General features: G+C 34.9%; 1 protein-coding gene across 2 annotated transcripts in view; it reads right to left on the reverse strand.

The window, feature by feature from the left end:
• PDE3B (phosphodiesterase 3B) overlaps positions 1-25,716 on the reverse strand; it is a 175,814-nt gene that overhangs the window by 140,019 nt on the left and 10,079 nt on the right. The gene's annotated exons all lie outside the window — the stretch shown is intronic.

Consider the following 25,716-nt stretch of genomic DNA (forward strand, 5'->3'; position numbering starts at 1 on the left):
ATTATTTAATATAGCACTGAATAAACGATGCAAGTTGTCAATGGATAAGTGATCAACTAATAGTTCTGCTAGTAATTGATTTATTTTTCTTCAAAAAAGTTGCATAAACCAATGAGTTAGCTGCCTGGATTAATCAGTATGGGAAACAATCTTTTGTAAATGCAAAGCTGTTTTTTGTATATACTGTTGGGATTTGCTTCATTGTTTGACATCAAATGATGATGTAAAGTTCTAGAGAGTGAATATTTTGCCATGTTCGGTTAAAAGTGTGCAGTCTGTTACAGGTTGACACGTTGATTGACCTGATATGCAGAATTAATAAGCTATTCAGATAGTGTAGCTTTGTAGGCTGCACACGATACTGGCAGCCCAGGAGTTCATAGAGGGACTTGGGACCCAGCAGTTCTGAAACGTGTATATGGAGTTGAAGAAATTTATTTTCCAGGTACAACCCCCACCTAACTAAATTTTTTCTTTACCTTGTACACTTGACAGCTGAAAAAAACCATAACATGGGAGTAATAATGGGTCAAAATTTACAAAATAAAGTACTGTTTTGGTGTGGAAAAAAAAAAAGTGCCAGAAGCAACTTTTAACCAATAAGGGACAGATGTTGGTAGATAAAGTGCCCAGCCTCCCTGCACCTCAGTGAGACAATTCTGTGGTATCATGGTCTAAACCAGCATGGAAATGTTCGATATTTGCACTGTCCTATATGGCAGCCACTAGCTGCAAGTAGCTATTGAGCACTTGAGTTGTGGTTAGTGTGAGCAAAAACTGAATTTTAAATTTTATTTAATTTAAGTAATTTAAATTTAAATAACAGTACATGGCTAGTGGTTAGTACTGGACAGCATAGAGTCTCTCTGAGAGTCTCCAGTAATATTGAATCCCAGCTGCCCACAGTAGTAATCCACTCAGTCAATATACTCTTTACTAGTTTTCCTCTTGTACTGTCTCACTTCCCCATTCTCTGATTATAATTCCTAGAATCATCTCCCTATCTTAGAGTCTGCTTTTGAGAGAACGAAGACTTTAAGGATCTGATGAAAGCTTGCAATTGAAAGGCAAAGACTAAAATGAGCCACAAGAAATTAGGAAATGGCAGGAAAAAGAAACAGAAGAAAACACGGATAAAATGTTATTAATAATCTCAAAGAGATAAGAGTAGATATTGCATCCATGAAACAAAAACATAATATTGAAATGGGAACCAGAGAACAAGAAAGCTCTTGGAGAAATTAAAACTACGATAACAAAAATTTTGTAAGTCAGTAGAAGGATGAGAAGATGAAGTGAAGGACAACAAGGAAAATAAAACAAAAATCCTAAGAGATGGACTTGGGGAGAAAAAAAAATTTTTTTTAATTAAGCAATTAATCCAAGAGATACACTGTCAAAATAGGAGATACAATGGCCAGTTAATAGTAAGTCCAGAAAGAAAGAATTGAAAAGAGGAATAAAAGAGAAATTATTAAAAACCACAGGAAATTTTCCCCAAACTAAAAGACATGAATCTCCTAAATTAAAAAAAAAAATCAAATATCAGCACATGATTGAAAAAAAGACATATACCAAGGCACAACATCACAAAATTTGTGAACACCAGGATAAAGAAAATCCTAAAAACTTCCAGAGAGAAATCAGATTAGCTTCAGACATTTTAATAGTAACACTGGATGATTTTTTTTTTAAAGTAGACTTAGTTCAACAGTAAACAATATTTTTATAATCAAAAAATGTAAATACCAAAAATAGATTTTAAAATTGTGACATAGTTACAGTAAGAGAATGGAAGAAGAGTGAAAGGGAAGGACTCTAAGAGACCTAAATTCTCAATAACATACAAGAATCACTTAAGCCAAGAAACTGGCAGAAGAGGCATATTATTTTAAATTACGTAAATACCACAAGAAACAATGAAAAGAATTCAGAGTGATTATATCTGAGGACCAGGACTGGAGAGTGGGGAAGAACTAGAAAGGAGACTGCAATTTTTCATTTTAATCTTTTAGTGCTGTTTGATTTTTTATGTGTATGTATTACTTTGAAGGAAATAAAAATGTATTACAAAAGCGGAACAGAAATTTTATGTTAAAATTGTTCAAACTCTTGAAACTATTTTTGAATATCAGTTGTAAAGAGATGGTGTAAGTAATTGGAATCCAAAGATAATTGCAACACAGATAATATCTACTATTCATTTTAGACATCTCTTTCAATGAAACTTCAGAAAGTGCTAACAAGAAATATAGTTAAACCTATTTATTTGTGCCAATGGCAGAGAGCTAGAATATGAATAAATCCATTTATTTTTGCCATTAAAATACACACATATAATTTGTCGGGAAGATTAAGCCCTGTATGTGGGGAAGACTAAGCTCTATATGTTTTAGAAAGTTAATATTAAAATTGGATACTATCACTTGAGCACAAATCAATGAGCTAGATAGTCACAAAAATGTTATGCACATAATAGGCACTTAGATTTGTTAACTAAATGACCAAAGGAGATACTCCAAACAGGGCTCCTAAAAACACAAGGAAAAGCCAGTACAAATATAAAATTTACCATAGATAATATGCAAGTAGTAACTGATAACTTAGTATATATTGAATCACTTTTAGTTTCAGTTTCATCTCTTTTCTCTTCCAGCTAACCTTTTGCCTGTCACTGTGTCAGGTTCCCATAAAATGACTGAGCCATAATAAAAGACAGAGAAGGAAATAATGACATCAGAACATTTATGATAGGAGAATAAATTCACTAGTCAGGAGAACTTGCCAGCAACAATATCACTTGAACATTACAAGTGAGAACACAGTAAGGTTAAAAGAGAAAACTTCATTTGGAAAGAAAACTTCATCTGGAATATTAGTAATTTTTCTTTTTATTAAACAAATATTTTAAGAAATAATACCCTAAAAATTTTTCCTAAAAATGGGAAAAACTGACAAGCCTTTGCTATGAAAGTTTTTAAAGCACTGTACTATGATATTAATCTTAGGCAAAAGATTACAGTTGTCAGTTCATAAGTAATTCAACATTAAAACATTCCTTTCTAAATACTTATTTTTGACAGTTTACCTTGATAATTTAAAATATATTTCCTGTTTCACAAAATTATTACAATCAACTTCCTATTTTTCTATCCAATTTTTAATACAACTTCTAAGAGCAAGTGTTCCCAATAATATATAGAACCTCCAAACTTAAACTTTTATTATTCAGCATAAATAATTAACTATGAAGTCTATTTATGTCTAGCTTTATATAAAAACCAAAATGAAATCCTTAATTTCACACTAATAATTAACCTTACTAAATATTAGAGTCCACATATTAACCAATTAGACCTATAGAATGGCAAGAGAATAAGATCTACTATTACCAGCAGAACTAAAAAGGGCCAATACTTTAACTCCAATTTTTAAGGTGACCAAGGCTAAAAATAATATATATTCCTTTTTTTTTTCCAATGATTGTGACTACTGACAGCAATGGTTGTGTTGCTTTCATTTGCGTACCTAGGAGCACCTGGCATAATACGTAATGCCCTCCATCAAATTTTATTAGATGAAAGACTGAATAAATTGTTTTTCTCAATAATATCTATTCCTTTAAATTAAATTTGTGTCTCCATTGTTGGAGGCACCCATAATTAACAAAGGATTTTAGAAAGCAATAAATACTATATTTGTCAGCAAAATAATCCCATTAAGATATCAATATCACAAGTACTAAAAGGATTAAATGATCTCTTAGAAAAGTTTTCAGCTCTAAAATCCCGAGGTTTTACTAACACAGAACATTTTTCTCCTAAAAAGAATTACCTTCTCTCATATTATTCTTTTATAGGCTTCACTAAATAACGCTTTACGCTTTAAAAATGAGAAGCTGTTTCAAACGAAGCCAGACTTTCTAATTAAGTTAACTGGAAACAAGAAAAACTTATTGAGGCTTTCATACGAAGGGAATAAAATAATGTCATGGGCACAGTATAAATTTTAGTGACTAAACAACTTTATATAACTTGCTGAAAAATTATAAAGGAATCAAACATTTCCAGTACAATTCTAAAAATAAAAAATAAATAGCTACAGCATGAGATGTCATTAGTAAATAATTGTTTGAAAACCTGAAGTTTTTAATGATCAACAAACAAGTACCCCTTTTCATGTACTTTGTACCCCGTAGAAAGAAAAGACGCTTCTACGTGAAATAAAAGTTAACTTTATTTTTATAAGAAAGCCTCTCTGACGAGAATGCTTGAACTAAGGGGGAAATAAAGTACTAGATAAGTCTTAAAAATCACCTTATATTTCCCTTGTATGAAGTTTTTTCCCCTATCCTTGGTCCTGTCAGTATAGGATGAGCTGACTCTCTGAACCTATCATATGCTAGGAAATATCTTAACTTCTACAAAGCCAAAGAATTTTTGCCAGGATTATGTGGATTTGGAAAAAGAGGAATTCCAGTAAATTCCAAGTAACCAGTTGTTACCACAGAGAAATAAAACTGATTTGTTCAGTTTTGGAAGGGACAGGCTTTTCGTTGGACAGAGCCAGCTGAGAATTATAAAGCTTAGCTGCTTTAAGCCACAACCCTCACAAACAGCTAAGAAGCAGTCATCAGGAGTGTGATTCTTAGACTAGCAGAAAGTAAGTTTCCAAAAGAAGTTCTCTCAGCTTTCAAAAGAATAACTTCTAGTATTTCTTAAGACCTCCATATGACCACTTGGTCAGTCACTTTCCTCCATGTACATTATGCATCACAGGTTTTGAAGTAAGACAGAACTGGTTTTTAATACCAGATCAGTAACTACCAGTTGACTAGTCCTGCTTAACTTCTCTGAGCTTCAGGTTCCTCAACTGTAGAAGAAGATAACCATACCCTATATTTTGATGACTACTTCATAAATTTTATAAGAGAAAAAAAGAGATGATCCCACAGATTAAAAGTAGCAGAAACCAATCTTACACAACTTTTTTCAGCAAATAGTGAAAAAGGAAATACTAAGTCATTGTATGAAGCCAGCACAACCCTAAAACCAACACCTGACGTGGACATTATGAGAAAAGAAAATTACAGACCAACATCTCTCATGAACATTAATGAAAATTCTAAAAATAATAATAATAATTTAGCAAGGCAAATCTACCAACATACAAAAAGGATAATACATATGACTAAGTGGGATTTATTCCAAGAAAACAAGGTTGTTGGTTCAACATTTGGAAATAAACCAAAGTACCTCACCACATTAACAAAATAAAAAAGAGAAATCCTAGGATCATCTCAATAGATACAGAAAAAGTATCTGATAAAATTTAACTCATTCATAATTTTACAAACCTCTTAGCAATCTGGAAATAGAAGAAGGAAAATTCTTTAAACTGATAAAAGGTATCTTCTACCAAAAATAATACACACACACATCCCTCAACTACAGCTAACATCCATTTTAATGTCAATATACTGAATATATTCCCCAGAAGTTGGGGAGAAAACAAGATTGTCCACTGTCCTCACTTCTATTCAATTTTATATTGGAGGTTCTAGCCATTGAAATAAGGCAATAAAAAGGCAGAAAAGTATAAAGATCAGAAAAAGTAAAATTGTCTTTGCTCACAGATAACATGATTATATACGTAGAAAATGCAAAGGAATCTACAAACAAGCAACTACAATGAATAAGTGAATCTAGTAAGGTTTTTTGATCCAAGTTCAAGACTTTTCTATTGTATTTCTATACAGTAATAACAATCACATGGAAAATCAAATTTATGAAACAGCATTTATTATATAATAACAAAAAATCAAATAATGAATAAATCTTTCATAAGACGGGTAAGATAGCTACACCGAAAACTAAAAAATGATAATGAGAAAAAATTTTAAAGAAGTAAATAAATGGTGAAATACACACAGTTCATGGTTTGTAAGACTCAATATCATTATGACAACCAATTCCCCCCAATTAAACTATAGCTCCAATGCAATCCTAATCAAAATTCCAGCAAGACGTTTTGTGGAAACTGAAAAACCAATCCAAAAATTTATATGGAACTGCAAAGACCCTAGAATAGCCAACTTCAATCTTTAAGAAGAACAAAGCTGAAGGACTTACACAACAAGATTTCAACATTTACTATAAAGTTTTATTGTGACAATCGTCAAAGGATGGACAAATATACTAAAGAAACAGAGTCCAAAAACAAATCCACACATATATGGTCACTTTATGAAAAAGATGCCACTGAAAATCTGTGTGGGGAAAAGAGAGCCTTTTCAATCAATGGCGCTAGAGTTTTGGAAACTAGTATGAAAAAACAATGAACCTTGACCTCAATTTCACACCATTAACAAAAATTAATTCAAGACAGATCACAAACCTAAAAGTAAAAGGTAAAACTATAAAGCTTCTAGAAGAAAATATAAGAAAATATCTTCATGATCTTCATATAAGCAAAGATTTTAAAAAATACTCAAAAGGCCACTAAACTGCTAACTAAAAACTAAAGTTACTAGCCTATTAATAGAAAAAAAAATTGTATACTTCATTAAAATTAAGAACTTCTGTTCACCAAAAGATATCATTAAGAGAGCAAATGGTTAAGCCACAGACCAGCAGAAGATATTCCCAGTACGTAAATCCAGCAAAGGTTTTGTATCTGGAATTCATAAAGAATGTATCTAGAATTCATAAAGAATGTAAAATTCAAAAGAATTTTGTATCTAGAATTCATAAAGAATGTAAAATCTACTATAAATCAATAATAAAAAAAATCCAATTTTTTAAATGGGCAAAAGATCTAAACAGGAATTTCAAAAAAGAAAATACCCAAATGGCCCATCAACATATAGAAAAGTACTCAAGCATCATTAGCATCAAAGAAATGTAAATTAAAGTGACAATGACACAACACTACACAACTCGCAGAATGGCTAAACACTCATCTGAAGTGTTGATTAGAATGCGGAGCAACTGGAACTCTCATCGACTACTACCGGGTGTATAAATTGGTACAACTTTGGAAAATTGCTTGGCAGTTTCTATTGAGGGTCAAACATATACCTACCCTATGATGCAATAAACCCACTCCTAGGTAAATAGTCAACAAAAATTAATATATGTCTACCAAAAGATGTATAAGAATGTTCACAACAGCTTTAATCATAAATGTTCCCCCAAAATGGAAATAACTCAAATGACCATAAACTGGAGAATGAATAAATAATGATACATTTGTACTATGGAATACTACACAGAACTGTAAAAGAATAAACTAGTGATAACTTAACAGCATGTATGAATCTTGTAGGCATTATTTTCGGCAAAGGAAACCAGATACAAAAGATAACATACCATGTAACTCGATTTATATGAAATTCAAAAACAGGCCAAAAAAATTGATGGAGATAGGAGTTAGGATAGTCGTTAACATACGGAGGGAGTAATGCCTCTAAGCGTGAACAAAGATTTCTTCTGGTGTGCTGGGAATGTTTTATATTTGGATCTGGGTAACCACATATGTATATACCTATGAAAACATTCATTAAGCACTATATTTTAAGATTACTGTACTTGGTAGTATGTATGTTATGCCTCAATTTTAAAAAGTTGTATTCTCTAAATTTGAAGAAAAAAGCTTCAATCTGGAATTTGGAGATATGTGCAGGAAAAGAAAGTACTTAACAGAGGACTTGGTCAACTCATAACCTATTTGGTTCATATAAATGCATATAAAATAAATAACAGGAAATAAAGTCATGCTAAAAAGGAGACTCAACATTTATTGAGAGTTGATAATAACTCAAGCATTGTGCCAAGGCTATATTTGCACATACATACACACACACACACAATCTTATTTAAACTCTTCAACAAACCTATGGGGTAGGTACTAATTTTAGAGATGAGAAAACTATGGTGAATAGATGTTGCTCCTATTAAGTTTTAAATGGTTTGATCTTTGTAAACACCGTTTGGCTTGCATAAAATAATTTTCTAAATATACTGAGAAAAAGTGATTTGTAAATATCCTACCTGGCTTTCCTATCACATTACCTAAATATCATCCTCCACCACACTGTCATCTTACTCTCCTTTATTTTTCTTCACAATACACATTGCTATCTGATAATATATTACATGTATATGTGCTTATTTCTTATTTTCTCTCTCTCCTACTAGAATGCAAGTTCCATGAAGGCAGAGACCTTGTCCATGTAGTTCATTGCTCTCCCCCAGCACCCAGACCCATGTCTGCCATGTAGTAGACACCTAATAAATAATGGTGGATGGAATGAAAAAAGTAATAATAAATGTCCTATCTGATACTCAATTTGTACCCTTTTCCATAAGCTCTATAAAGCTAAAAGAAAATAAATGTATTCCAAGTCTCTGGTAATAATCAGTTTGTATAACCTTACCAGCAAAAGACTTGATATTTATCTCTAATTTGGGGCAACCACTACATATAGTCAAAGAAGAATTTGGGAAGACTGATTTTAACATGTTAAACTAATACAGATAATTATCTTCCATTTATGTCACAAAAGACATAACCATCCAAATGTTAATCTTTTAAAACTGTATTGTTTTGGAGCCAACTAAGCACAGGGTATGTCATGGTTTTAGGAAGAAATGCTTGGGGCCAGCATTATAAAAACCAATTACAATACCCAACATCAACACAGAGCTAAAACAGTGATGACTAAACAATTGCTGAAATGCAGCATTATTTACAAATAGCCAAGATAGGGAAATAACCTAAGTGTCCATTGATGGATGAATGAATTGAAAGAAAATGCGGTATATGTGTGTTGTGTGCGTGCACACACACACAAATATCATTCAGCCATAAAAAAGAATGAAATCTTCCCATTTGTGACAAAATGCATGGATCTTGAGGGTATTATATACTAAGTGAACTAAGTCAGAGAAAAAAATGCTTATGATTTCACTCATTTGTAGAATCTAAAAAACAAACAACAAAAACAAAAAAAACAAGCTATAGATACAGAGAACAGATTGGTGGTTTGCCAGAGGTGGGGGGTAGGGGTGTGCAAAATGACTGTAGTCAGTAATACTATAGTGCACATTTGAAAGCTGCTAAGGCAGTAGATCTTAAAAATCCTCATCACAAGAAAAAACAATTTTTTGATAACTATGTAAGGTGATGGATGTTAACTAGACTTATGACGATTATTTTGCAATAAATACAAAATATTGAATCATTATTTGTACCTGAAACAAACATGATGTTATATATCAATTAAATGTCAATTTTTTTAAAAAACACTACTTAAGTGTATAGGGATAGATGTTTGCCCCTTCACTGAATTCTACTGTTTAGTTTACTCCTGTGTCTTGATCTCATTTCCTTACCTCTCTGTTCTAGCTACCGTGAGCTTTAACCTCACTTGCTATTATCTTTAATTTTTCCTTCTGTGCTATATATGTGTGTATATACATATATATACACAGACACATCTATATGTATATATAGACACACATATATATATTTTATATATATTTGTGTGTGTGTGTGTGTATATATATATATATCTTTCTCTCTAACATATTTAGATGTGCATCTATCTTTGAAGCATACATACACATACACATAAAACTTGCCTGGACCTTGTTTTCCCTTCCAAAATACTGTTGTTTGATGTCACAGCCACTTCCTTAAAAAAATATACAGCCTCCACTCCCTACTCCCAAATTCATATGATCATCAATAATGACCTTTATCACCAAGTCAAACTGCCTTCCATATGACCTCAATGCATCATTTAAAACAGAACACATCCTCCATCTTTAAACTGTATCCTCTTGACGTGCATGATTCTGTGCCTCCCAGGTTTTGCTGGGCCTGAACTTTAAACAATTTAGGGGAACCTCTTTAAGAAAAAAAAGCAAAATTAGAAATACAAACTTAGGTGTAATGGTGAATACTTATCTAGAATGAGGGGGGAAAGAATCACACCACAAGTATCACTAAAATCTAGAAAAATAACATCATAATTCTATCAATAATAAACTCCCTGACACACTTCTAGGATACTTTTTCTACATTTTAATTGCATATCTTTCATGATCACTTCTTCATGTGACAAAGACATGTAACATTCTCTATAAGTAGATAGAAATATGTAAGACTTTCTATAAAGAAATAGATTTTTTTAAACTTTCTGAAGACTAAATCATTACTCACATTTTAGAAAATATTCTTTTAGGTTCACAAACTGTTATTGGCTACGTAATATAAAATTTTAGTACTGTTGTCAAATTTGGGGAAACTTACATCTGTTTCTTTCCTTTATAAGCTATTAGATTCAAAAGAGTTTTCCCCAGACTAGCTTCTGGCTCCGTGTATTTCAAACTGTGTTTCTCTTACCCTACTCACGTACTTCTAGTGTCAGATTCTGTAGGACGTGTCCATATCATCGATAATCTCTGGCCTTGCATCTTTTTTCATAACACTGAGTCAGCACAGTAAGTAACAAGAGTACAGTTGACCCTTGAACAACCGGGGGGGCTAAGAGTGCCAACCCTCCGAGCAGTCGAAAATCTGTATATAATTTATAGTCAGCCCTCCGTATAGGCAGCTCCTCCGTATCCGACGTTCCACATCCATGGATTCAACCAACCTCAGATAGCGTAGTACTATAGTTATTTATTATTGGAAAAATTCTGTATGTAAGTAAACCCACACAGTTCAAACCTGTGTTGTGCAAGGGTCAACTGTATTCCAAATGTCATCCTTATACCAGAACAGCTAGCAAAAACCTAACTACACTCTGAAGTGACAATGAACCGTATAAACATATGCCACCCAAACTAAATGTAACCCCAATTCAACTTTCCCTTAGCTGGATGCCAAAAATGCCTACAGGCACTCCAATGCTACATGACATGAGGGTAAATCAAGAATGGAAAGAGACAGCACTCTTAACTTAAAATACCTTACTTTTGGAAATCCTACAGAAACATGTGAACACCTTTCTCCCCAAGGCTTAGAAGAAATTTGCACAAGTGGTAAATTCCCCACAACCTACAACCCTGACTCTGTTTTCTTTGCTGACTCCTTTCTGACATGCCAACCACTAAATATAGGTACTTCCCACAATTCTTGCCTTTCTCCTGAAAACCTACACAACACAGGTACTTCCCAAAGTCAGGCTGTCCTTAATTTTTTAAAAATTCTATCTGCACTCCTTTTTTCCCCCCAGTCTCATCTATTCTCAAGCTTCATCTATGACCTTCTTTAGCAAATAATCCTCCCTCTAGAATATAGTGACTAGACTACCAACTCTCTGGGAAAGGGAGATGCCAGCCTTGTGGTCCGCATGAACTCCAAGGCCTGAATTCCCTGAGGCATATAGAGGAATGAATGAAACATACTGAATAGCTTCAAAACTTTATCTCTAGCCTCATTCTCTTTTCAAACCTATGATCTTTGATTCAACTGCCTATTGGCCTTTTTCATGAAGATAACATCTGCCCCGCCTCAGAAAACACACACAAAATCCCACAGCCCCTGGAGCACTCTGAACTTCATTTTAATGATAACTTTTAAACTCTTAGTAAATAATTTTCAGAGTAACCTTTAGGAAAATTAAGGCATGATAAAGTTATAGGCCTTGTTCAAGAAGAATACAGATTATTCCACCTCTAATAGCTTAAACTTCCCTCTTAAAAACAAGTCATGTGGCTCATAAACCATACAGATCTAATTATAATAACTTATCTGGAATCACACTCAGTGCCCTATACAAGGACACCATAATTAAAAATGCAAAGCCTACTGCTAGTTATTAAACATGAACAGATAAAATACTTTTGAGAAAGAAAATAAATACAATAAGTAAGACTAAATACCAATAACAAATAACTGAATAACAGTAAATATGCCTGTATACATAGGTCTTAAAGTTTGTATACAGAATGTACTCAAACAACACGGAGTACATATTCAGTCATGTAGTCCTGCTCCAGTGAAAGACCTCACTGTAAACACACTACTAAAACAAAAGAGTTCCCAAGCAAATAGGACAAACCGCTGACATAAGTGTGGTACTGACGTAGCTGTCTATTTGCCTTTAGTTGCTAGGATTCAGTGTGTCCATTTTTCTCTAAGCTCTAAAACATGCAACTCTTTGATGTTATGAAGAGTCCACAGTTAAACAAAAAATTGGCAGAATGTTTAACATAAAAAATATTTCAAATTCAAATCTCTAATTTCTTGAAAACACATTTTCCCTATGGTTAAAAAACAAATGTTAGTGAAATTTTAAATTTCTTTACCAAAAACAACAATAAAAATCAATTTCAATAAATGAAATGAAAAGAGAAACTGCATACTTTCAAGTTACTATCGTAGAAATAAAATTCTGAATGTAGCTTTAAAGGAAAACTATCTCCTATCTGGTCAGGAAGTTTTTGAACCTGTGTGATAAGAGAAGTGCATATTTTGCGTTGTTCAAAAAAAGGAAATTATGTGGTGATTTGAGTAAACTCCTAAATTACTCAATTAAGATCCATTTCACTTTTAGAATTATAATCTTAAGATTATAATGCTAATCAATCAGACACTAATAAATAAAGTGAATTGTATGTCATCCATAAGATCTGTGAAAGAAGAGGCAACGAGAAATCTGTTTGTTAGGCAAATAAAACAGAAACAGTGGCAACTTTAGTACTATTTTCTGTAGCTCCAAAACTATCATCCGATCTCAGATTACGGGTCACTGAGAAAGTTCCCCCAGGAACTTCCATCTGCTCTTGGTGCAGCACAGGTATGGTGCATAAAATGGGCTTGAAATACCTTTAGTGGGCAGCAAAACCAAATTTCCAGGAAAACCTTCAGAATTGATTAATATTAAATGAACACAGTTCCATTGTTTCTCTAACAGCATTTAACAATATTGCTTCACATTCCCCACTGGCTTTCGAACTATTTAAATATTTTTCAACTTTCATATTCTTTGGGATACAACTTCCATTTCTATTTCAAGATTCAAATATTTCAAATCAATTCAATATAACTTATAAATTTACTATAAATTTTTTATTTAAATAAAGATTTGAGAAGTCACAAATTAGTAATTTTTTCAACCTACACAAAGTTTTATGTCGTCACTTCACTTGAAAAATAATTTGGCATTATTCAGCAAAATTGAAGCACAGATGTACCCTACCACCTAGCAAGTCCATCCAGGGTAAATACAGCAGAGAAAAGATCATACACATGCACCAAATATATTTACAGAACTGAAATCATATAAAGTAAGCTTTCTGACCATAATAAAATTAGAAATTAGACTAGAAATCAATAACAAAAGGATAAAAGAAATACTCCAAACACTTAGAAATTAAACAACTTCTAAATAAGCTGTAATTCAAAGAGGAAGTTTAAAGGGAAATTGGAAAATAGTATGAACCAAATAAAAATTAAAATACAACATATCAAAATTTATGACATACAGATAGAATAGTGCTTAGAGGGAAAGCTAAAACACTAAATGCTTATATTAGAAAAGAAATCTAAAATCAATAATCTAAGCTTCCACCTTAAACTATAATGAGAACAAAATAAGCCTATAAGCAAGCAGAAAAAAGGTAACAATGATAAGATCAGACATCAATGAAAAAACCAGAAAAGCAATAGAGAAAATTAATGAATTGAATACATAGTTCAAAACTTTCCAAAGAGAATTTCTAGTTCCCAATGATATCATTCGGAAATTCTACCAAACATTTAAAGAATAAATAAAACTAATTCTATATACTCTCTTCTGAAAACAGAAAAGGGAATACTTCCCAACTCATAGTGGGAGCATCATTACCCTGATATCAAAACTAGACAAAAACAGTACCAAAAAAACTACAGTCTTACATCCCTCATGAACATAGATACAAAAATCCTCAACAACATATTAACAAATCAAATCCAGCAATACACAAGAATAATAATACACCACAGCCAAGTGGTACTTATCCCTGCGATGCAAAAGCTGGTTCAATATTCAAAAAACAAGCAATGTAATCCATCATATTAACAGTATAAAGAAAAAAAGACATACTATATGACCATATCATTTGATGCAAAAATTTGATGACATTCAACTTTCAGCAAACTAAGAATAGAAAGGAACTTCTTTAACCTAATAAAGAGTATATATGAATTCACTTAATAGACATTTATTAAGTGCGATGTTAATAACAGAGCTACAGTGCTATCTGCAGCACTAAGGATAAGGAATGCAGAAGAGGGATAAGACATTGCCCCTATGCTTAAGGAACTCAGCTTCTCAATAGGAAGGCAATCACATAGGTAACTAAAGGTACTTTAACAGTAGTGTATGTAAAACATTATAAATATTAAAAAGGACACTCTATCCAGGTGATCAAAGTGGGGCGGGGAGGGGGTGCTGGCGAAGAAAGTTCGCTGAGATAGTCCAAGCCAGTCCCCTCTCACTCAGACAACTGCAACAGCCACCTATCTTTCTGCTTCCACTCTAGATACTCCCCACCAATAGCCCATAAAAAAGCCAGAATAATATTTTTGAAGCATTAAATGATGTCATGAAATTGTCTCACTGCTTCCCATTAGAATGCGGTTAGAAAGAAGTGCAAGTGTCAACATGGTCTACAAGGCCCTATGTGATCCACACGCTTCTTACCTCATCTACCACTCTCCGCCCACCCATATTTCTTTCTAACCCCCAAGAATGCCAGGGTCTTTCCCACCACAGGGACCTTGCCTTTGCTAGTCCTTCTGTCTGGAATGTTCTTCTCCCAGAGCCTGCATGACCAGCTCCTTCTCAACATTCATGTGTCAGTTAAAACGTCTCTTCAGAGAGGCTTTTCCTGACCATCTTACCTAAAGCTCCACCTCCACCACCCTGACCCATTATTCTGTTTTACTTTCTTCATGCATCACAGTACTTAGAACTACATGAAGTTATTTTACCGTGTTTTTATTTTCTATTTACCTGTGCTAGAATTTTGTTAAGGCTCCATTAGAGCAAAACCCTTATGTGTCTTGTTCACAGTACTAATCACGGTATCTAGAACAAAACCTGGCACACGTGTATATGCTCAATAAATAGTTAAATAAAGATGACATTTAAGCTGGATTAAGGTGGTGAGGGCCGGGGGAGGGGGGGCAGGAGGGATTGACCTTCTCAAGAGGAATAAATAGAGAAGGAGAAAAGGAAATCAACGTGGTTTATCCAGTGCTTCAATTTTCACAGACTCTGGAGAATAAAGTTACAGTTGGGAGGTATCCTGAAGATATTATTTAGTTTTGTTGTGTTTTCATGATGCATGAATACACTTTCAAACATCCCCAGTCTTTTCTTGAACACTTCCCCTGGCACGCAAATCATTATGTCACGAGCTAATCAATTCTGACCCAAACAACTTTAAATGACCAAAAGATTTTCTCATATTAGTCAAAAAGCTGCCTATTTGTTATTTATACATATTAATCTCAGTTCTGTCCCCAGAAGTTCTCATGAAAACAGGAAGTTTAATCCCTATTTCATAAGGCAGGCTTTCAAATATTTGAAGACAACTACATCCTCCTAAATATAATTTAAAAATTAGGTAACATTTCTTGACAGTGCCTGCTGGGCTCTGGGCTAAGTACTTCATAGGAACCACTCGTTTAATCCTCACAACAACTCTATGGTAAAGTTATTATGACTATGCCTATTTTACTAATGAGAAAACTGAGGCCTGGATTAGGTAATTTGCCTAGGTCATCAAGCTGGAAAGTGAATTCTGAGGCCAGAATACAAACACAGACAGTCCAACTCCAGAGCCTACAGTCTTAACTGTAAGCCTCACTCTCTAAATGACTCCTGTTCTTTCTACTATTTGTACTCTGTCACCATGTGCAAAACACTCAGACAGCGACACTAAAACTCAAAACGTGACCCAATATCTTCAAACTAATGATGAAGGCAACACTGATTCTCATGCACTTATAAGAACCATGATATAATGCAAGATTTAATAATAAACAAGAGGAAAAGCAGTGTAAAAATTAACATATCTCTGCAAATACTATCCATTTACTATTCCTCTTTGTCCAGCACACACTCCAAACTGAAATACTTTCCATTTTCTGAGCACACTTTTTATTTCACTGCTCCTCCACCTCTGTTTACATGATTTTCTCTTTCTAAGGAGCTATCCTTCCACTTCTGCAGAGAATGGATCTACTGTGTTTTTAATTTTTATTTATTTACTTATGGCCATGTCGCGCATGTGGGATCTTAGTTCCCTGACAAGGGATCGAACCCGCACCCCCAGCAGTAGAAGCTCAGAGTTAACCACTGGACCACCAGGGAAGTCCTCTACTGTGTTTTTGGAAAGCCAGTTGTGCTGGGTATATTTCATTTGCCCCTCCAGAGCCATTCTCCACTTTTCTCCACTCTGTTCTGTGTTCCCAGAAGGCTATCCTGAATAGACTGTAATAACAGTCTCCTTTGCCTTGTCTTTTGGGTGAATTCAGCCAATGGAGACAGGAAGAGAGTGAGCCTAGAGTAATGTCACCTCTAGTTAGTAATCTCACTCTACCAGAAGCCAAAGCTTCTGTTCAAATGGACCTCTATACAGCTGCCCTCTGAGTTTTGACAATAACCTCCTAACTCTTCCCTTACTTGTCTGAGGGCTGTGATGGCTACCTATTGTTGCTCACCAGATACTTCATTATTCCGTGTCAGTTTCCCTTAACCCTACCCACACTTTTATAAATCACCCCCTACATTAAGTTCTTGCAAGTTTACCCATTTGACTGTATCATCTATTTTCTGCCAAGGACCTCACTGACACACCACTTCCCTTTCCCCATGCCTTCTCTGTATTTTGTTTATACCTCCTTTATGACATTTTATTTTTTTTCTTGTACTAGACTCCAAGTTTCTTGATGACAAGGTATGTTTTATTCATCTTTGAATCTCCCAACTCATTAATTTCTTGCCCATAGTAGGCACTGAAAGAATGTTTCAAGAATGGGAAAAAATAACATTAAAAAATCAAAAGAACAATACTTCATGACATAAGAAAATGATCTAAAACTCAAATTTCAGTTTCTATAAAGATTCAAAAACATACAAAACTAATCTATTAGGATAAAGGTCAGAATTGTGGACACTTCTGGATGTAGCTATTAACTGGGAGAGAACATGAGGAAGGCAGCTAGGGCGCTGAAAATGCTCCTTATTTTGATGAGTGGTAATTATATGGGTATATACACATGTAAAATTTTGTTCAGCTGTATACCTAACGTTTGTTCACTTTATGGCATGTACAGTATATCTCACTAGAAATGAAAAGGAAAAACAAATCTATATTTGGCTGCTCGTGTTGAATCAATATGGCTAACACCTCCTTTATCCAGAGATTCTTTATCAAAACAAGCAAAAAAGGTCTCTGCATAGTCAAAATAGATGTAACAAAGTCCATACACTTTATCCATGAGAAAGACTTTCTTTCCATCATTACTTTTTTTTTTTTTTTTGCGGTATGCGGGCCTCTCACCATTGTGGCCTCTCCCGTTGCGGAGCACAGGCTCCGGACGCGCAGGCTCAGCGGCCATGGCTCACGGGCCCAGCCGCTCCGCGGCATGTGGGATCCTCCCGGACCGGGGCACGAACCCGTGTCCCCTGCATCGGCGGGCGGACTCTCAACCACTGCGCCCCCAGGGAAGCCCCTCCATCCTTACTTTTAAGGCCAATTCCAACTAGCTTGGTTAACTAGTTTCCTGACCTACTGTTGATAATCAGTAACAAACTGGGAAGGTGGGGAAGATGTCTGTTAAAGACTGATAACTAAGAAATAACAGCTAACAATGAGAAGCAAGCAAAATAACTATTAATGAGCAGGTAAAAATTCAAGATACAAAATGTCTGAGATCACTTAGTATACGGCAAGGCTTTATAAGGCACTTAGGGCATCATTGTATCATGGCACAGTAAGAGAAACAGTGTTTAAAATGACAACCCTTACTTATCAGGGAAATAATGAACTATTTTCATCAAGATCTGTCAGGAAGCAGAAACAGAGTTAAACATATGAGAAACAGTCATGGCAAAAATGCATTTAAACTAAACTACTTGTAACAAGATAAACCTTGGTTACTGGACATAAATGTACTTAGTTTAAAATAATCACATTTCTGGAGTTTGCTAAACAATTATGACTAATAATTTACTACCATCTTCCTCCTTGGTAAACTATAAAAATTAGCAGATTTGTATTAAGAAGGTGAAGTTCTCCCTAGAAAATTTTTTAAAGTGCTTCTAAACACTGAAAGTGTTCACTCTATCAACACTGGTTAACTGAGAACCATTCAAACACCTAGGATTTTTTAACCAAATCTTAAGCATTTTTTTGTAAGGCATATCTGAAAAAGTAACATCAAAGTTGTTTTCAGCACTACTGAACCACTACAATGTCACCTCAAATAATCACTGTATGCCACCTCTTTTTGCAAAAGAGGGAATTCCAACCCATAAGGTCCTACATTAGTCTCCTTTCTCCCAGCTTTGAATATTCTTCTAAAACTTCACCTACAAACTATCATTCACTTAAAGCAATCTTCTCCTGTTAGAGGAGATTGCTTCTGGGTTCTGTGATTCCAAGAAAGTATTCTTTAGGTATCCCACTCACGTTATTTTTAATGATGGAATTATGAGTAGTATGTAGCAACTAGAAAAAAATGCCATGTTAAGTGGTAAAAAGAACAGTACTTAATGCAATAATTCAATTCAATAAACTATTTGCTATATGTCAAGCACGGGGGATACATAAACGAATGAGAAACTATCCCTGCATTTAAAGAACACAAAATAAACACAAATATATTGAATGTTAAGAGTAGATGCACACTGAGAAGGCAGTGACTCAATTTTGTCGAGAGGGAAAAAATGAAAAAAGGTAGAACCTAGACTCAGTTTTAAAATTAAGTACGTTCTATGCAACTATGCAAAAATCTACAGTAGCAAAAACCAGGCCACACAAAATTTAAAATTCCTGTTGCATTAAAGTTGTTAGGATTACAAATGGCTTTTCCTATTTTCATGTTAAAAGGCAATGCCTTTTCCTCAATCCTACAGTTTCCACGAGTTGGAATTCTCCCTAAATTTCTGGACTCTCTCTATCCCCTCACTATTCTCTTAGAAGGGGAATGGTAACTTAACATGATTGGTAAGTTTAGCCTAAAGAATTACATAAGCATAACTCTACCTGTTGCTTTTTGCTCTAGGGAGCCTACCTACTAGCTAGAAGTTCTCCAGTGCTCCTCCATGGATGGGCCCTCCTAGCAAGTAAGGAGGATGTTCCTGGCCCTGTCCTTTCTATGACCACGTATGTCTATTTAACTCTGGGTTTCATGATTAGAAAGCGAAACTGTCTGCATATATAAGCCATGTCCTGCAACATGAGTTTTATCAGGAATAAAGGTGGTATTCTGATCTCTCATCTGTCACTCTTTTCTCAGTTTGTTCAGAATTTGGGGAAGGAATGTGGGTTTTATTGAGTCCCTCAGACACTACAAAATTACAATAATGCTTTCTCATTTAAAATAAAATCTTCACTTTTATCTTATACTAAACACCTAGGTATAATATCCATACATGATTCTTCTTTATAGCCCTCACAATTCCTAGCAGAACGTTAGCCTTAGCAAAGTTTGCTGAAGGAATGAATTTTCAGATAGTAAAGTTAATTCTACATGGTACTTAATTTACAACAAAAGCAAACTATAAAATAATAAATATTAGTGTTTACTAATGTATACGTAGGTATTTTCCCCCTAAGGAAAAATATGTCCCCATATATTTGTAAAAATTCACACCCATAATTATTTTTGTCTGCTTTAAACCATTCCCTTTTACGTAGTGAAAGATCTTCAGGGCACTTTATCTAAAAGGTGGAACGAAGCGTTAAATTGAAGAAGCAGTAAAGCTCGGTGCCTCATAATGGCTGGAGGGTTGGTGGAGTCACTTTTTTAGACACCGTTTCTCTTCCTTCTGTTCCCTCATCTCTTGTTTCCCTCTTATCAGCCCTGGGGTGGGGCTGCATAACTGTCAACATGCTTAGCAGACAGTGAACTATGAAGCAAGAATTATGAGTGAGAGCATTTGTTTGAAGTTCCAGTGTACCTCCAACCCCAAAGTGACAAACTGGAACAAAAGTTTAAGGGACAGAAAGTTATGGTTGCAGTAGTTGACAAATTCTTCGTCTGCTGGACCAAAGGTTCTTAACCTTTAACTCTGAAACTTCAAAAGATAAGAAGCCCCAATTACCCCTTTTAATCACGTTTGAAGTTGCTTTTTTTTTAATCATTTCTGTTGCTTTTCCTTTATTCTTTTTTTTAAATTTAATTTTATTTTTTTATACAACAGGTGTTTTTTTTTGATGTGGACCATTTTTAAAGTCTTTATTGAATTTGTTACAATATTGTTTCTGTTTTTTATGTTTGGGGTTTTTTTTTTTTTTTTTGGCCACGAGGCATGTGGGATCTTAGCTCCCCGACCAGGAATCGAACCAGCACCCCTGCATTGGAAGGCAAAGTCTTAACCACTGGACCACCAGGGAAGTCCCCTTAATCTCTTTTAAACTCATCACTTGCATCTTTTCTTTGTTGTCCTAATACTGAACAATCCGCTGGAAGAATTTTCCCCATATTATCCCTTATGCACAGGCTTTTTACTCAATACAGGTTGCAAAAGGAGTTTCAGGACAATAAAAAGGCATTGCTTGAAAGATCTAAATTTCAATTAACCTCACCATTGATTTTTTTTTTAAAGGGTTGTTGTGGGGTTTTTTGATAAATTTGTTTATTTAATTTTGGCTACGTTAGGTCTTCACTGCTGCTTGCGGTCTTTCTCTATTTGCAGCGAGTGGGGGCTACTTACTCTTAGTTGCAGTGCACGGGCTTCTCTTTGTTTTGGTGCACGGGCTCTAGGCGCACGGGCTTCAGTAGTTGTGGCTCGTGGGCTCTAGAGCGCAGGCTCAGTAGTTGTGGCGCATGGGCTTAGTTGCTCCGCAGCATGTAGGATCTTCCTGGACCAGGACTCAAACCCATGTCCCCTGCATTGGCAGCAGGATTTTTAACCACTATGCCACCAGGGAAGCCCACCATTAATTTTAGAGTAATTTGGCATAAAGTACCAAGCAATTCAAGAATGAAAATTTTAACTATAATAACAGCACCAATATTGCATGGCAACCTTACCAGGTGCCAGACACTGTTTCAAGAACTTTACAGGTTATTAACTCATTTAATCCTCACATCAGTGAGACAGATGCTATTTTACCCCCAGTTTACACCTGGGGAAGCTGAGGTACAGAGAAGTTAAACAACTTGCCTAATATCCTGTAAGTGGCGGAGATGCCATTGAAACTCTGAAGCAGTCTGGCTTCATCATTGTGCAACATAGCTTACTGTTAACGAGAATACCAAAGACAGTAGGGAATTGAGACCCATCTCCACCTAGAGTTCTTTCCTTTTCTCAAGGTCAGCATGGAACTATCAAGAGTAAATACAATATTAGATAACCATTGTCAACTCCAAAATATACTATGAGAAATACAAAATAGAAATGTTTGATCATTGTTGCCAGGGAGGTTACATCCCATTTAGAGATAGCAAGTATACACATGAGAAAACATGCATTAATCAATAAAACCAAGCTCTTTGTCATTTCTCCCAAACCAGGTCCTTTCCCCATACTGCTTATGTTGGCTAACAATACCACTAACCTTTCAGACACCCAGACCTGAAATATCTTCAGACCTCTCTTCATATGAAAATATTTATACCTCTCTGTCTCTCCACTCCTAGTATTCTCACTATAGACAGAAGATTCTCACATCATCTCACTATTCTAATTTTTCCTTCCAAGGTAAATGCTATTTTTTTATAGTTTTAGTTCTAGCTTGTTCTCCCCTCACAAATTAGGCACTGCTAGTAATGTTTCAGAACATGTAGGCTACTTAATTTTACCTATATATTGACTATCATTCCTTCTTGATTTAAGTTCTTCCTTCTGCCTAAAGTATGCATACTTTTGCTGGTAAAAAAACTCTCCGTTTTTGCTGGTCTGAAATGGTCTTAATATGTTCTCTTTCTAGAAAGTTGTGCTGGACATTGGCTTCTACTTTGACAGTTATTTTCCCTCAGCACATGACAAATGACAGTCAACTGTTTTCTGGCTTCCATTCTTCCTAAGTCACCTTTCAGTGTAACTGCCATTCATTTTTTTGGTAGGTAACTTCTTTTTTCTCTCTGGCTTCTTTTAGAACTTCTCGTGTGTGTGTGTGTGTGTGTGTGTGTGTGTGTGTGTGTGTGTGTGTGTGTGTGTGTGTGTGTGTGTGTGTGTGTGTGTGTGTGTGTGTGTGTGTGTGTGTGTGTTCTGAATTTTGCAATGATGGAATCTAAGGGTGGATTTCTTTTTCTTTAATCTGCTTGGGATTCAGTGGGCTTTCTGGATATCAGTTGGTATTTTTCATCAGTTCTATAAAGTTCTATTTTACAACCATTATCTCCTCAAATATTGCCTGTTTTCCCTTTTATTATTTCCTTTTGGAACTTCAGTTAAATTCATGTTAAACTTTTTTCTTTATTCTCCAACTTTTTCGATCCCTCTTTCTTAACTTCCATCTTTTTCTCTCTGCAAAACATTACGGACAATTTCTTTGGATCTACATTCTGGTTCACAGATTCTGTCTCTCAACTGCTATTTAATATGTGCATCAGGTTTTAAATCTGTGGCTATTTTTTCATCTTTAGAAGTTCTATTTTTCAAATCTGCATGATTATTCTTTTAATTCTCTGTTCCCCAACCATTTTCCCAAGCTTCTATTTTGTTTTTTTAAGCATATTAAACATTTTTTTTATATCTGATAAATAATAGCTCTAAGCTCTGAAGTCTTTGTGGGTTTCTGTTCCTGTGTACTTTTTTCTGCAGCTTCTCATTCATAGTGCCTTGTTTCTGCGCAAGTTCTGTGGATTTTTGACTATGCACTGCTCAATATCCTTGGAATTTTATCTGTGGGAATCATTTGAGGCCTTAGAGAATTTGAATTTACCTCTATCAGTCACCTGGGACCATTTTCACTTGAGGTTTCTAAGTCCACATATGTAGCATTAATTTAGATAAAAAACTAAATGAGTACTCTATGATTCCAATTATATGACATTCTGGAAAAGGCAAAAGTATGGAGAAAGTAAAAAGATCAGTGGTTGCCAAGGGTGGGGATGAGGTAAGGGATGAATATGCAGAGCACAAAGGATTTTTAGGGCAGTGAATACTTTGTATTTATTTTCCATAATGATGGATACACGTCATTATACATTTATCTAAACCCATAAAATGCACAAGATCAAGAGTGAAACATAACGTAAACTATGGACTTTGGGTGATTATGACGTAGGTTCATCAGTCTTAACAAATGTAACAGTCGGGGGCGGGGGGGCGGGTGATGCTTATAATGGAAGAGGCTATGGCCATGTTGGGGGCAAAGTGTATATGGAGAATCTGTACCTTCCTCTCAATTTTGCTATGAACTTTAAACTGCTCTAAAAAATTAAGTCTTATTTTTTAAAAAATTTAACTAAATGAGGACCTAAAGATTCCACACGAAAAAAATATTAGAATAGACAAATTCAGGTAAGCTGCAGGATACAAAAACAACACATATAAATCAGTTGCATTTTCAAACACTAACAATGAATTATTAAAAAACAAAACTAAGAAACAATCCCATTTACAATAGCATCAAAAAGAATACTTAGGAATAAACTTAACCAAAGAGGTGAAAGACGTGTACACTGAAAACTACAAAACACTGTTGAAAGAAATTAAAACACAAATAAATAGAAAGACCTGCCATGTTAATGAATTGTAAGACTTACTATTGCTAAGATGTAAATACTACTCAAGGCAATCTATGGATTCAATGTAATTCCTATTAGAATTCCAAAGATGATTCTGCTAAGTGAAACAAGTCAGCCACAAAAGATAAATACAAATGATTCCACTTGTATGAAGTATCTAAAGTAGTCAAATTCATAGAAACAGAATGTAGAATGGCAGTTACCAGGTGCTGGGAGGAGGGGGAATGGAGAGAGTTACTGTTTAATGGGTATGGAGTTTTAGTTTGGGAAGATAAAAAAAAGTTCTAGAGTTAGATGGTGGTGATGGTTGCACAACAATATGAATGTACTTAATGCCACTAAACTGTACAGTTAAAAATGGCCAAAATGGTCAATTTTATATTATTTATATTTTACTACAATTTAAAACAAACAAACAAACAAACAAAAACCCTATGAGGGCCCTCTTGTGGTTATACATTCCCAGGGAAGATTTATTTTCTCTGTCCCCCAACTCCCCGTGCCAAGGTCAAGACCCGCATCCCATCTCCTTGGTCATATTTATTTCTCACTTACCCTTACACTGGAAGAGTAGCACTTTGGGGTCTCTGCTTTATGCAGTTTTTCTATTAGATTTCTGACTCTGGACAGACCCTAGGTTTTATCTCTTGAGCCTAGCCATACCTAACAGAAGCAAATGTTCATGGTCTCTAAGGATGGTCAGAAACCTTCAAATGAAAGCTGGGTTTAATGTCTGCTTACCTCTCGGGATTCCTACTGAAAGGGAGCAGAATGTGCTACCCCAGAATATGTCACTCGGCATATAGCTTATTTTGAATTAAAGTTTACTTGAGAAACAGTGGTGAAGAACACTCTGACCCTCCTTTGTTCCCCCCCTCCCCAAAAGCAGGAGATAAATCTCCAATGTGAAAGGTACCCATCCTAGTACCAGGAGGGTGGAAGGCATCCTTATCACCAGAGATAGGGAATTTAGGGCCAAGAATACTTGGCTCTAACAAACCTTGTTACTTCTTCGCCAATTCACTACCCCAAGCCCAGACTCCTTTGTCTCGTCAACTCTTCACAAATTCATTATTTCTTTGTCTTAAAGTTATAAAAGATTCCTGCTTTGGTTACTTCTTGGAGTCTCACTTTTTTATGGGGCTCCCATATACAAAATTAAATTTGTTTTTCCCCTGTTAATTTGTCTTAAATCAATTTAATTAATAGCCCAAACAAAGACCCTAGAAGGGAAGAAGGGAACATTTTTTTTCTCCCCCACACTGCTTTCACTTCTTTTTTTGGGGATCTGAAATTTTTCTTACTCAGTGATTCCTTTCAAAAGATATATTCTAAAAATGCTTAAACCTGTAGTTTAGTTGTTTCAATTGGGAGAGTTCTTAGGGGCTTGTTATAAACTGAAAATGGCATTTAGCATATTATGGTATTTTCTGTGTGCTAGCTGAGTGATATGGGGCTAGTCAATTCACCTTTCTACCTTAGTTTCCAGCTGCACAACAGGATTTCAATACTTATTTCACAGAGTTGTTGAGACTAGCACATAGTGAGCACTTGGTAAATATATCTTATAATAATCCCTTTTTTCTAATCCTGGGTTACATTTCTTTATTGCTTATATTATTTTTACCACTGATACTGACATTTCTGATAGAAAATTTAAGCATCTTTTTTGGTTGTTAGTATTGACTGGGGACTGAAGGTAAACAGTTTGCCTGATTGGACTCAGTATATTTTCTGTGACTTTATAGTCTCTCAGTTGATAAGAAGTATTCTTATTCCAAACAT

The sequence above is a fragment of the Lagenorhynchus albirostris genome, chromosome 9 (assembly GCF_949774975.1).
Source record: "Lagenorhynchus albirostris chromosome 9, mLagAlb1.1, whole genome shotgun sequence".
NCBI lineage: Eukaryota > Metazoa > Chordata > Mammalia > Artiodactyla > Delphinidae > Lagenorhynchus > Lagenorhynchus albirostris.